This window comes from Choristoneura fumiferana, chromosome Z (assembly GCF_025370935.1).
Source record: "Choristoneura fumiferana chromosome Z, NRCan_CFum_1, whole genome shotgun sequence".
Classification (NCBI taxonomy): domain Eukaryota; kingdom Metazoa; phylum Arthropoda; class Insecta; order Lepidoptera; family Tortricidae; genus Choristoneura; species Choristoneura fumiferana.
The window spans coordinates 5,685,375-5,698,119 of NC_133472.1; the positions used below are offsets into that span (position 1 = coordinate 5,685,375).

The 12,745-nt window shown below is 40.9% G+C and overlaps 1 pseudogene; it reads right to left on the reverse strand.

The window, feature by feature from the left end:
• The window catches only part of LOC141441517 (uncharacterized), an 81,616-nt pseudogene extending 72,578 nt beyond the window's left edge, over positions 1-9,038 (reverse strand).
• Positions 9,039-12,745: the final 3,707 nt, after the last annotated feature.

Genomic DNA, 12,745 nt, shown 5'->3' on the forward strand with positions numbered 1-12,745 from the left:
TTTGATTTTTTTGATCAGTATTTCATTCTACATACATGCAATGTGGCAACCAAGATGAGCTGATGCTGCAGCCAGGATATCCAACACACATAGTACACTTTAACAAAAAATTATATATCAAAGTTTAAAAAAAAGTGAAGAAAAAACTTTAATTAAAATTTAAAACCCGACAAAAAACGCCAGCAAATATAATAATAAAAAACGCGAAAAAAAAACGCCGCAAAAGAACAACTAAAAAGTAAAAATAATATCACTACCTAGCTGTTGCCCGCGACTTCATCGTGCGAACAAGTTCTTTCATCCCTATCCCGCGGGACTATGCGTGATTTCCGCAAATTTGGTCCTAAGTTATTTAGTATAAGTATTCTAGTAATATTTTTGCACAGGGGACCACTAAGGTTATACTTTTAAAAAATACAACATATGTACTTTTAGTTTCTGGTAACCTTTTAGCGGTCCCGACACGACGACGCTTGGATAAAAATCGGTTCAATGCGAGTGCGAGGACTCGCGCATGAAGGGTTGGTCCGCACCTCCGTACAATGTTTTAAAAACAAATGTTCAGTAATATTTTTTGTAAAAAAATCTAGTACAAGGCTTTTTGCTGGCGGTACTTTTGCCCCTGGTATCAAATAGTAGTCGTCAAGACTAATCAAATGAGACCAAATCGATGCGCAGTCGGTTGCGTTTATTACAGAGTTCCTATGGCCACATCTAACTTCATCATCAGATCGCTCTACTCATAAATAATATTGCATTGTCATCGGATTATTATACATGCATGCAAAATTTCAGCTTAACGGTTGAATAATCCACTTCAAATTAAGTTAAATTATTAATTCCACCCGAACAACAAACTAGTTACATACATTACAAGTTAATAAAAAACATACACCAAAATGTAAGCAAAATGCAAAGTGCAAGTGTTTTGAAATAAGAACATTTAAATTTTCATCCTTCTTTGGATGTTCGTCCGTGAATCTTGAATTTCAAACCTTTATATAACTTTGTTATTTTTAAAGGTAGCTTAAAAATTGTTTTTCATTTATAAAACATATACAAAATAGTCAAATACCGTATTGAATTATCCAAATAATTATGCAATCTTACTAAGACATTTAATAGGGGTACGTTGCATTGGTAATTTTTACACTGGGCACAGCAAAGTTTAAAGTGAGTGATATCTATTTGGCATATTTTGCAATGTCCGAAACCTATTAGTATTACGCATAACAGGTTTCGCATAATTATTTTCGCCGAATCTTAAAATGCCGAAAATTTAGTTCAGCATAATTCTTATTAGCATAATATTAACATGGTCGAATTTATTATGCATAATATTGTTTAGCATATGTAATTTAGCCGAATTTAAATAGCCCGAAATCCTGCCCAAATCTATGTTCGAAAATAAATTAATTACTATTTCTTGATTAGTGTAAGTAATGGTAAATGGTAAAACAACTATAACTAGAAAAAAATAGGTTATTTGGTTAGTTTAGAATTTTATTTGTAACTAAGCCAACAGCCACCAGTAAAAGAGGCAAGTACGTCATAACTAACCTAACCATAAAAACATTTTTATCAAGCTTTTTTTGCTGACTGTACTTTTTGTTGACTGTACTTGCATTGTCACCCAAACTACATTTGCATACCAAATTTCAAGTCGATGCTATTAACCGTTGAAGAGTTCCGTCCTGCGGAGACGATCCTGGCTGGACTACCAGGATGCCACTACTAGATTATTGTATTATCACGTAATTTACATAAGTATGGCAAATTTCAAGTCAATCCGGCTACTGGAAGTTGGTCGAATTTTACTTGCAAGTTTTGACTAGACAGACAGACAAACAACGGGACAGGTGAAACTAAATAAAAGCTTGTAAAAAGGGGGACGGGGTGGCGAAGCCCCCCCGCATAAAACACAAACATAATCTACCCCCCCTTTTAACCTGGATAGGTTCATTAGTTACCTTATGTTCCTCAGATTAAAAATAAGAGCTCCGCGCAGCGGATCTACGTCGACTTTGTCACAGTCATAACCGCGCATTATAAAAATACTACCACTCACTAGTTACTAGTTTCCAGAGCAGTAAATTGGATTGGGTTAGTTACTAACGATGGTTTTTTATTGCCTAAGCTACTATTATAGCAGCTTATGCGAAAGTAACTTTCTGCGTAACTAATTTACGGGTAAGTCATTTTCTGCATAACAATATTCGGAATTCGGAAATTATGCGTAAAGCCCATTCGGCTTATATTGGTTATGCGTAAGGAATTCTGCGTAATATTATAATTATGCAAAAACAGTTTCGGCACAAATAAACAAGGGGAACCGTTTAAAGTAGTGTGATCGATCTTCGTCTCGACTTAACAAACTAGATACTTTCAGGTTTTCGGTTATTTTATTAACAGCTGTATACGCTGCTCGAGAATCAGTAGTTAAGGGTTCTGAATCTGCCTAAACCAGAAACGTACATGCAAGATGTTCGAACGCATTATGTAGACGACTACATAGGTACATGATGAGCCCGTCCTTCAACTATAGTCTCCACTTTACCCTTCGGATCCAGGACCGAATACAGGACTGATCAGTACTACTAACATCCATATTTTACTTGAAAGCGCAACTAAATCTAATAAAGAATAAAACATCTTCTAGATAAATAAAAAAAAAAAGGATTATTTAGCTATTCCTAATAAAAAAATAATTTAGTTATCGTCCCGGTTATTCGTATGTAAATATTTTAAGGAAAGGTTTTTTTGAAAAATACTCTTCTAAAGCTAAACTATGCACTGACCTTGATTTTGTCCCGCTTGTTTCGGAGTATGATCCCGTCGTTTTCTATGTAGTCTGGCACGTCCTTGCGCGCGGAAAAGTTGAACACGACGGAGGTGGCGGCGGGGGCAGGTCCGCGCGCCCGCCGCGCCGCGCCCGGGCTCCCGCCGCGCACCCACGACTTCACTTCACCATTTTCCTTCTCCTTCACGTCCTTCTTCACCTCGGTATCCAAAGACTTCCAAGTTTTCAGAGTTTTGATTGGACGTTCATCCGCGTGGCCGTTCAGCTCTTTTTCTTTAAATTCCGGGACTGTTTCTGGTGTTAAAATTCTTGGAGGCGTCACGCTTCGCTCTTTCGGCTCTTCTGGAGGTGTACGCGGTATGGGCTCGACCACAGCTGAAGGCGTTTCTTTTTTCTCTCGAGATGACAACTCCGGAGGAGGCTCGACAGGCGACGGCGGTGGAGTCACTACACGCGAAGTGACGTCGGGTATTTTCTCGACGATTTCTTCGGGCAGAGGTGCGGGCGTAGACACCGAGCGCTCCAACGTGGGCGCCGGCATGGGCCGGATCACGCCGACGCGGCGCGGCGACGGCGACAGGCGCGCGCGCCCGAGTAGCACCGGGTTCGATGCCGACACTAAGGGTAGGTGCGAACCGCGTTTCGGCGCCTCAAAAGAATACCGCACTGTGGAGCCCGCGAGAGCGATCCCTTCCAGCGCGGCACGAGAAACAGTTTTAACTTCTGATAAGCAGGGGTTTTCAGGTTCGTCGATGGCGGATATGTCCGCGGCAGGAGGGCTAGGGGAGCGGTCGCTTGGCTCAGGGGTGGAACTTCGCTGGCCTGACTCAAGGCCTCGCAAGACCGCTGAAACCCTAGCAGAGGGAGCGGTACGACGGGTCGGCGCGGATTCGAACTTGCGAAGGGTTGACTTTACGACGTCTGGTGGTGGTCTCTCAGTGTCGCGGAGCAAGGGCGCCGGACGGCGTGGGGGGCGGGCGGCGCGGACGGTCGGCGGGCGCGGCGGGAGCGGCGGCGCGGGGGCGGCGGCGGCGAGGGCGGCGCTTCCTCGCGAGGCTCAAGCCGGCTGAGGGCGTCGACGGAACGCGCGCGTTTGACCGAGTCTCGTCTCGGAGGCAGGCCGGCGGTGCTAGTCGGCGCAAGCGACGCGGGTCGCGGGCGCTGCGGGCGCGGGCCGGCGGCGGCCGCTCGTCCAGCAAGTGCTCTAGCGAAGCCGCGCGGCGCAACACGAGGGACGCCGTCGTGGGGCGTCGCGCAGCGCGAGGCTGAGGTATCTGGACTTGAGCCGCTTGACGATCCCGGGCCCGTAGCGCAGCTCCTCGTCTTCGTCGGGCGGCGCGGCGGCGCGGGCGGCGCGGAGGCGCGGGCGCGGGGGCGCTGGGCGCGGGCCGCGACCGCGCCGCGCGCCGCTGCAGCAACTCGCGCTTCCATTGCGGCAGCACCCCGTTGGACATGCCTGGGTCACATGAATCACGTCAGTCTTACAACTATACTCTATACTCGTAATACAATTTTTAGAAGTAAGGTACAGGTAAATAACTTTGACCTGAATTTTCATTGGAAAAACAAAACATGAGTACAGTAAGGGCAAAGATACATATGTATACAAATATCCAACCAGGATCATAAGTCAAGGGTAAACGGAAAGAATATGTCTAGTAAAGTGTCTAGTCACTTTAGTGACATTATGAGTTATCGCGTTTTTAAAGTTAGGAACGAGGTATTTAAATTGAAAATACAAACTGAAATATAGATGCACAGAAAAAACAGAAAAATAAGACCATCACTGGGAATCGAACCCAGGTCCTCGGTAATCCGTACCGCATGCTATACCGCTACACAACTGATGGACCATCAGTGCATCTATATTTCAGTTTGTATTTTCAATTTAGGTTTTACGGGATGACCGTAAAAGTAAAAAAATTGGAATTGAAATAATAAATACAAAAAGATTCCAAAAAACCAATCTTAACGAGGTATTTAATTCATTAACAAGCATATTTATTCACTCGTCTGTAACTCAATTGTATGTCAAAACAAGCGCCCCGCCCCAGCTCCGCACGGGTACAATATTCAAAGTAACCCTCCTTTGGACAGTCGGGTAATAAGGTCTCCGTGCCGGCAGCCCGTAGTATACCCGGGAAATTGTTCAAAAGACTGGCCAAGTGCGAGTCGGACTCGCGCACGAAGGATTCCGTACTATTATTTATACCTACAACTACAACATTAGACATTAGCAAAAAACGGCAAAAAAAACACGTTTGTGGTATGGGTGGTCCCCTTAAATATTAATTTAATTTTAATTTAAAAAGAGGGTAATTAGAGCAATCTATAATTTGAAGATGCGTGAATCTTTAAGATCATTTAAAAAAAAACAGGTATTCTAGTTTTGCCGTCGTTTTACATACAATTATGTATTTTGGGAGAAATATATGTGATTTTCCACTAACGTCGATAAGTCACAGACTATTAGAAATATAGAGAAGCTTAAATTTCCATCTTACAGACTGGCTAAAGCAAAATAAAATTCTGGGACATTGCATTTGTATAAAAAAAAACAAAAATATAACTGATCAAACAAATACAAAATTTAAATCTATTGTCAAGAAGATGTTAATATCTAAGGCGTATTATAAAATTAATGATTATATCACGGACAGGAAATAATTTAAATTTGGAAATAATTCCGATCCGCATTGGCGATCCCTTGCTCCAAACAGCGAATCTATTTACTGTGTTAAAAATGTAACTGTGTTTAAATACTTGTGTTTTATTCTTCTCAACGGAGGTTTTTCCGAACCGGTGGTAGATTTTTTAACCCCCGACGCAAAAAGAGGGGTGTTATAAGTTTGACCGCTATGTGTGTCTGTGTGTGTCTGGCTGTGGCACCGTAGCTCTTAAACGGGTGAAGCGATTTGAATGCGGTTTTATTTATTTGAAAGCAGGTTTTCTAGCGATATGGTTCTAAGACATGTTTTATCAAAACCGGTTTAGCCGTTTTTGAGATATTGAACTTTTTGACATCCATAAGTGCTTGTTATAGTTTACATTAATCAAAGATATTTTAACTTTGACTTTGATCTGACTCCACGACTGTATAGATATTTTTGTTTTGACGCTTTGGAAACGTATACATATTTACGTTATGTATACTTACGTATAGTCAAATATATTTACGTATAGTCAAGGGAGCGTGCCAAAATATCCTACCGGCCATTTCCTAACGACCCTAGAAATAGTCATTAGATATGAATGCACGCTTTGTTGTTTCAGGTATTGGTGCTGGTTACTGTATATTAGTCATCAGCCGCAGGTCGCAGTCACTGGCAATCGCTCAGTCCAACCTCTCGTGTCTATGTCAACAATCAACATTTACTCAGCGGTGTCGCCTTCAGAACATCAAGTGAAACGTGCCGATGACAGGTTGTCACGGAGTTATAAAAAGAAAGCCTTCATTAGCGTACAGCGAATATTTGTCTGGGAGAGCAAGCCATTTCTGGCCAGGTTTTGCATTTTTATAACATTTATTCAACTAGTCTTTATCCAGTCTCATAAGCGTTTTTACCTTACCTATAGAATACTTTCTGATAGTAGGTTAGTAGGGATAAAAGAATCTCCTCCTTTTTAGAAGTGGGTTTAAAAATCATCATCGTAAATAAATACTATGTACAGTCACCAGCATTAATATCTGCCACAGCGGAGCGTGCAAAAATATCTGACACGTCCTTCCGGCCCTAGAAATAGAGTCGTATCAGATATTTATGCACGCTTGTTGTGTCAGATATTGGTGCTGGTGACTGTACAAAAACAATATAACATAAAATTGGGCAGAGTACAAAAAAACCATAAAAATATTTTTCGACCAGTTTAAAGTCGGTGCCTCAGCACAAGCCAGCAGGAGTGGAGCTAAATATAGTCGTCTACTCCACCTCACCTGCGTACTATAGATTAGTCTTCTATCACTCCTGCTGGCTTGTGCTGAGGCACCGACTTTAATCTGGTTGAAAAATATTATTGTAGTTTTTTTGTAGTCCGGTCAATTTTTTGTCATAATTTTTTCTTACGCTTTTTAGTGTAAATAATCTAAGATACAGTAGTTTCATTTCAACTGCTCGTCACGTTTTACAAAATATTGCTTTTTCCGATGCAGAGACGTTCATTATCCACCTGGTGCTTCGCCAGCTGTTAAACTGCACCATATGCATTGCGACGAGCATAAATTCATATGGCAAACGGGCAGCCCTCTTGTTCTGAGAGGAGGCCTGTGCCCAGCAGTGGGACGTATATAGGCTGGGATGATGATGATGATGAACGGGGCATACCATATTTTGCTAAAGGAACTACAAACGGCGATATATATCTAACCGAATGTCTTATGAAACGATTGCTACCATTCATAAAGCGGCGTAATAAACCAGTCCTGGTTTGGACTGACTTAGCAACATGCCACTTACACGAAAAAAGCAATCAAGTGGTATAATTCAAATAATTGTATAATTTGTTCAAAAACACCACAATCCTCTAAACTGCCCTGAGTTGCGTTCCATTGAAAAATATTTGGCTCTATGAAAAATATTTGGCTCTGGGGTATGCTGGAGAGCTTTTGAAACCTAATAATAATGCCACCTCGGTTGATAACTTCCAACGCAACAGGAATGAAGGTTCGAAACTAATAACCGATGCTGGTGTACGAAACCTTATGGCAGGTGTTAAGATTTTTTTTTAAATGGATAAATTTATCTTAAAATTAACCTGTATACCTATAGTTATAGATATTATTAACTTACCCAAAAATAATACCATACATTAAAAAAAAACTTTTCTATATTTGTAGCATTTCCTCATTATATGCGTAATTTTTTTCTGGGACAAGCTGGGTATTAACACAGGGCGGACACGCCATACAAAACACGCGTTCTGGAATCTACATAGGCACGACGACGTCTGTACACGCGTCAATGTGTGCGTAAGACACACAGGGCTGGCTATCGCAAAACCCTAGTACTATAGGGTATGTAGGTATGGCTTAAATGTGTAAATAAATGTAATCGTTAATCATATATTTTTATTTAAACCTACTTAAAATGTGTCTGTCTATGTATTTAAGCATTATTATTTTACATTACAATAAATATATGACTACAAACTTGAACTAATTATTCGGTACCTAATTAGTTATTTCATGTCGTATTAATCGCGATACTTTTAGAAAGCATTATTATTAAGAAAAGGAAGTAGGCAGGGTAGGAACCTCAATTTCAAGATCATGTGAGTCGCGACTCGCGACTGCCCGACTGTATAGCGGCATAGAAAGAGATAGCTGCGGAAAGTACTTAGGTTAGGTATCGTTTGTCTAAATTAAGTGTTTAAAAACAAGTGAATAAGTGTATACCTAGTTTATTTTGTAAAGACAATTTGTTATATAATTAGTATAGTGATTGTAGATAAGATATTGATCTATTGATAGGAAATAATTAATAAATCATTTTTACAAATACCTACCGGCTAATATAAGACGTCTATTTATACATTATAGGTACAAACTTTTAAACCTAGGTATTGGTTTTTTCCCCAGTTACCTACATTGTACATGTTGCTAATTAAAGTTGGTTAGGTACCTTACCTACCTTTTTTCGTCCTTCGGAAATCGAAAAAAACTCCTTTTCTTATCTTTGGCTGTTGACAAACACCCATACAATGCACAGTATATCACCATTTCGCAAAGTTATTGCTCCCGAACTTAGTGCCGTGCGACGGTGCGGCCGACATACATCGCGTTGCGCGCCCGACTGCTTTCCTCCGGTTTTCCTACAATCTGCGCTTGAGGGGTGGGGTAACTCGAACCGGTGCGGGGCGGAGCGTGTCCATTCTGTATGCCAGTACTATTATATATTCTGTGGTATTAACCCAATTACTGAGATTTTGCTGCGATTTTTCACTGAGATTGAATGGGCCCCCGACTGTTGATTTATAAAGTTGAGTTCTAGACTACTGTACTTGTTTTTTTCTTTTCAATTATTACTAACAATTTTACAAAAAGGTCGGATTTTTGATTTTTTCAATTTAAACTGTACTATTTTGTTACTGATTCAGTTTTGCTACTGTTTCCTCGGCGTTTGCTATTGGCTTGTTCTGAGGGGTGTTCCGGTGAGCGGGAAACGTGCGGCACTTACCAAACTCCTGCGAGGACTCTAGAATAGTCTCCACCATCATCTTGAGGCCCCGACACTAAGCGGCTGCGGCAAACAAACGAGACAAGCGTTAAAATGCAAACAAAAACGAATGGCATAAATGAACGAGAACAATGTAGGTATGGATCTCACGATGACGGTCAGATACGTTATTGGACTAATCCGATTTTGGTCCTTTTCGTTAATCGTCATTATTTTAACCAGATTTGCTAATAGTCAGATCATTTATTCAACTGAAGTTTGTTTAAGCAGCGTTTCCACCAGAGTTGTGCGAGGATGTGTTGCGAGGAATTATGTTTTTGATCATAATGTTTCACATCTCTGGTGGAAACAGCTCAGCGAAGCGAGGTTTTTGTGGATACAAAACAAAAGAAGGATGTGTGCGAGAAATGTGTTGCGAGGGATGTGTTGCGACAGTTGCGAGGATGTGTTGCGAGGTCAGGTTGCGAGGGATGTACTCAGTCCAAAAAGTTTGTTGCTAGGTATAGAGAAATAGAGTGGTAACTCTATGGCCAAATACGCATCTTCTATAGTATCAGGCGCTAACTGGTGGCCGGAGGATGATCTAAATCTACCACATCACACACGCACACATAACAATTAAAATTGACCATAATATTAATATTTCCTGCTCTTTCTTTTTTTTCATCATCATCTATAGCAGTCCACTGGTGGGCATAGGCCTTCATCATTTTTTTCTTGGCTGCACTCATGTTTAGTATAAAATGTTACATGTAATGTAATGTATTACCAATTTCCTTGTACAGTCAAGTGTAAAAATATGAACTTATTCAGTTTCAAAAATAAGTACCACAGACTCTTATCCCGACGCAATAAGGCCGTAGTAACATATTTTTGAGTGGTTTGAATAGATACGTATTTTTGCACTTGACTGTACCATCAGCCAAATATGTGGTGTACCATCAGCCAAATATGTAGTCTACCACCTTAAAGTTGATAATCGTTTGCATGCCATAAAACAATAATGCCAATAGACGTGTCTGTCAACTTAAAAGTTCGACTTTAGCAACAAATTCATTTGAAAAAAAAAAGTTGTTTAAAAATTGATAGACCACTTATCTGGCTGATGGTACCTATAGGCAAAAGTAATTATGAACAAAGTGAATTTCAAACTGATTTTTCCAAAAAGAAACACAAAATATTGGTACCATTGCTGCTCAAAGTATTAGCCGCTAATAATTCGTGTATCGATATCAAGTATTTTGGTTTCGAAATCGATATCACACACAACCCTTGAGCGCCATTTTGTGCGACATGTTTAGGTGTGCACACGTATTTTGTAGGTATTTCTAGTCCATAGGTATGTATAGGTCTATGGTCTATGACATGGAGACTATGTGATGGAGTGACAACTAAATAAGTTTTTGGTAAAAATTTCATTTTTAATACAATCTTTTTCCAACTGTACTTTTAGTTGACTGTACTTGAGTTTTCACCCAAAATACATTTGCATACCAAATTTCTAGTCGATGCCACTAACCGTTGAACAGTTCCGTTCTATGGAGACGATCCTGGCCTTACTACCAAGATGTCACTACCATATTATTGTATTGTCACACAATTTACATAAGTATACCAAATTTCAAGTCAATCTAACCACTGGAAGTTGGTCGAATTTAACTTGCAAGATTTGATTACAGACAAAGGGACAGGTGAAACTAAATAAAAGCTTGTAAAATGAACAAGTGCGGGTAGTTCGTGATACAAGTGCCGGTACTTTTCGTGATCCAGTGCGGGTGGTTCGAAGGACTCGCACTGCTAAGCAGACATGACATTACACCCTACACTTCAGTCTATTCGTGACCATAGATGAGTGTGTACGGAACGGCCACTGCAAATGTGGTTGAAACGTCGAGGTAAATATTACTAGCATGATAAGTCCCGTATTTGATAATTAAGGAAAAACACGAAAGTATATAAAACATCATGCATCCATACTTACTATATTATAAATGCAAAAGTGTGTGTTTGTGTGTATGTTTGTCCGTCTTTCACGTCGAAACGGAGCCACGGATTGACGTGATTTTTGGCATAGAGATATTTTATGGGCCAGAGAGGGACATAGTCTACTTTTTATTCTGGAAAAATGCACAGTTCACGAGGGAACAGCGCGCGATAACCGAATTCCACGCGGGCGAAGCCGCGGGCAAAAGCTAGTGTTTTAATAAACACAAAAAAAAAATGAACAAGTGGATCTGCGTCCTAAGCATACCAGGGGCAGCCGCGGCTCACTCCATACGTGTTTCGCTACAAGTAGATGCCGGGCGCCACCCTGGTGTAAACCTATTCAGTGGTTGCCTCGCAGTCTCGAATCCGTTGTGATGTGACTGACTTACTCACTCGCATTGACCAGCTCAAATGGGGCTGGATAGGTCATATGTTATGTTGCAAGACAAACAAATGGAGTAAGCACGTAACTCTATGGTACCTGAGGGACGGTGCTAGGAAAAAGGGACACCCAACGAGAAGATGGGAAGACAATATTTGTCTGACCCTAGGACCTTATTGAACAAGAGTGGCAGCAGACAGAGTCCAATGGAAACAGTTGGAGACCTATGCCAATAGGTACACCAAACTAAGAGATATTTTATAATTATGAAATTGTCCCAACCTATGTAAATGTTTGGAAATAAAAATGTTTTTGGTAAAAAAATCATTTTTAATACAAGCTTTTTTTGCTGACTGACAGTACTTTTGTTGGCTGTACTTCCATTGTCACCTAATCTACATTTGCATACCAAATTTCGAGTCAATGCCACTAACCGTTGAAGAGTTCCATCCTGCGGACACAATCCTGGCCGAACTACCGGGATGTCACTATCAGATTATTGCTTATTGTGTGAGACCGGCTTCATTCTCATGCCTATTTTGTGCTGTTTACCGGGTGAGAAGTGACACCGGTAGACGATAGAAATAATTGATCAGTTATCATTTACCATGCTGCAAGGGTTGAGAATGCTTAAAGTAATAATATTATATCGCTATTAAACAATGGGGGTTGGTGGTAAGAAGGTGAAAAGGACCCTGAACCTAAAGTATGGAAAATGTGGTTTTAGTTTAATATCCTGAGATTTTGATATGTTATAGATTTCAAAGTCCTGAACAAAAGTCTCTAAGGGTGCTACCTCTGTTTCTTAGTCCTTTTCAGAGTTTAGTTTAGTTTTTTATTTTAGACACTTTTGTCAAAGTCTAAGAACTTAAAGTCACTAAACTCGGTCGTCTAGCTAGACAAAGCAACGATGAGATGCGGTGCGGGGGAGAGGGGCGTGGCCCCGCGGGCGCCCCGTCCTTTCCGACGTTCAGTGCGCGATGGTACTGGCTGCGAAGTGTCGCAATTTTTCGTGAATATAATTTAATAATTGTTCCGATACAGGAGTGGCCAATATATTATAAATGCGTTGTACATGTGAAGTATACGGCTCTGTATGTCAACGTCGTACAACCGTACTGATGGACAATTGAGATTCCATAAATTACGTAAAATAAAATCCCCCTGTCTGTCCGTTGAGTGTACGTAATTACTACCTATTAAAAAATAATGTTCACGAGGAACTTTTAGACAATAAAGGGGATGCTACACGGTTGCCAACAAGCCTCCGACTCCGACGGCGAGGCGCGGTGCGGGGCGGGGCGCGGAGCAGACTGTGAGCGGTTGCTTGCTTTGCTAGGCGGCATCTGTGGCGGCATTATCAAAAAGAAACAGAACGCCACCATCGCGCGGCAATTCGCTTTT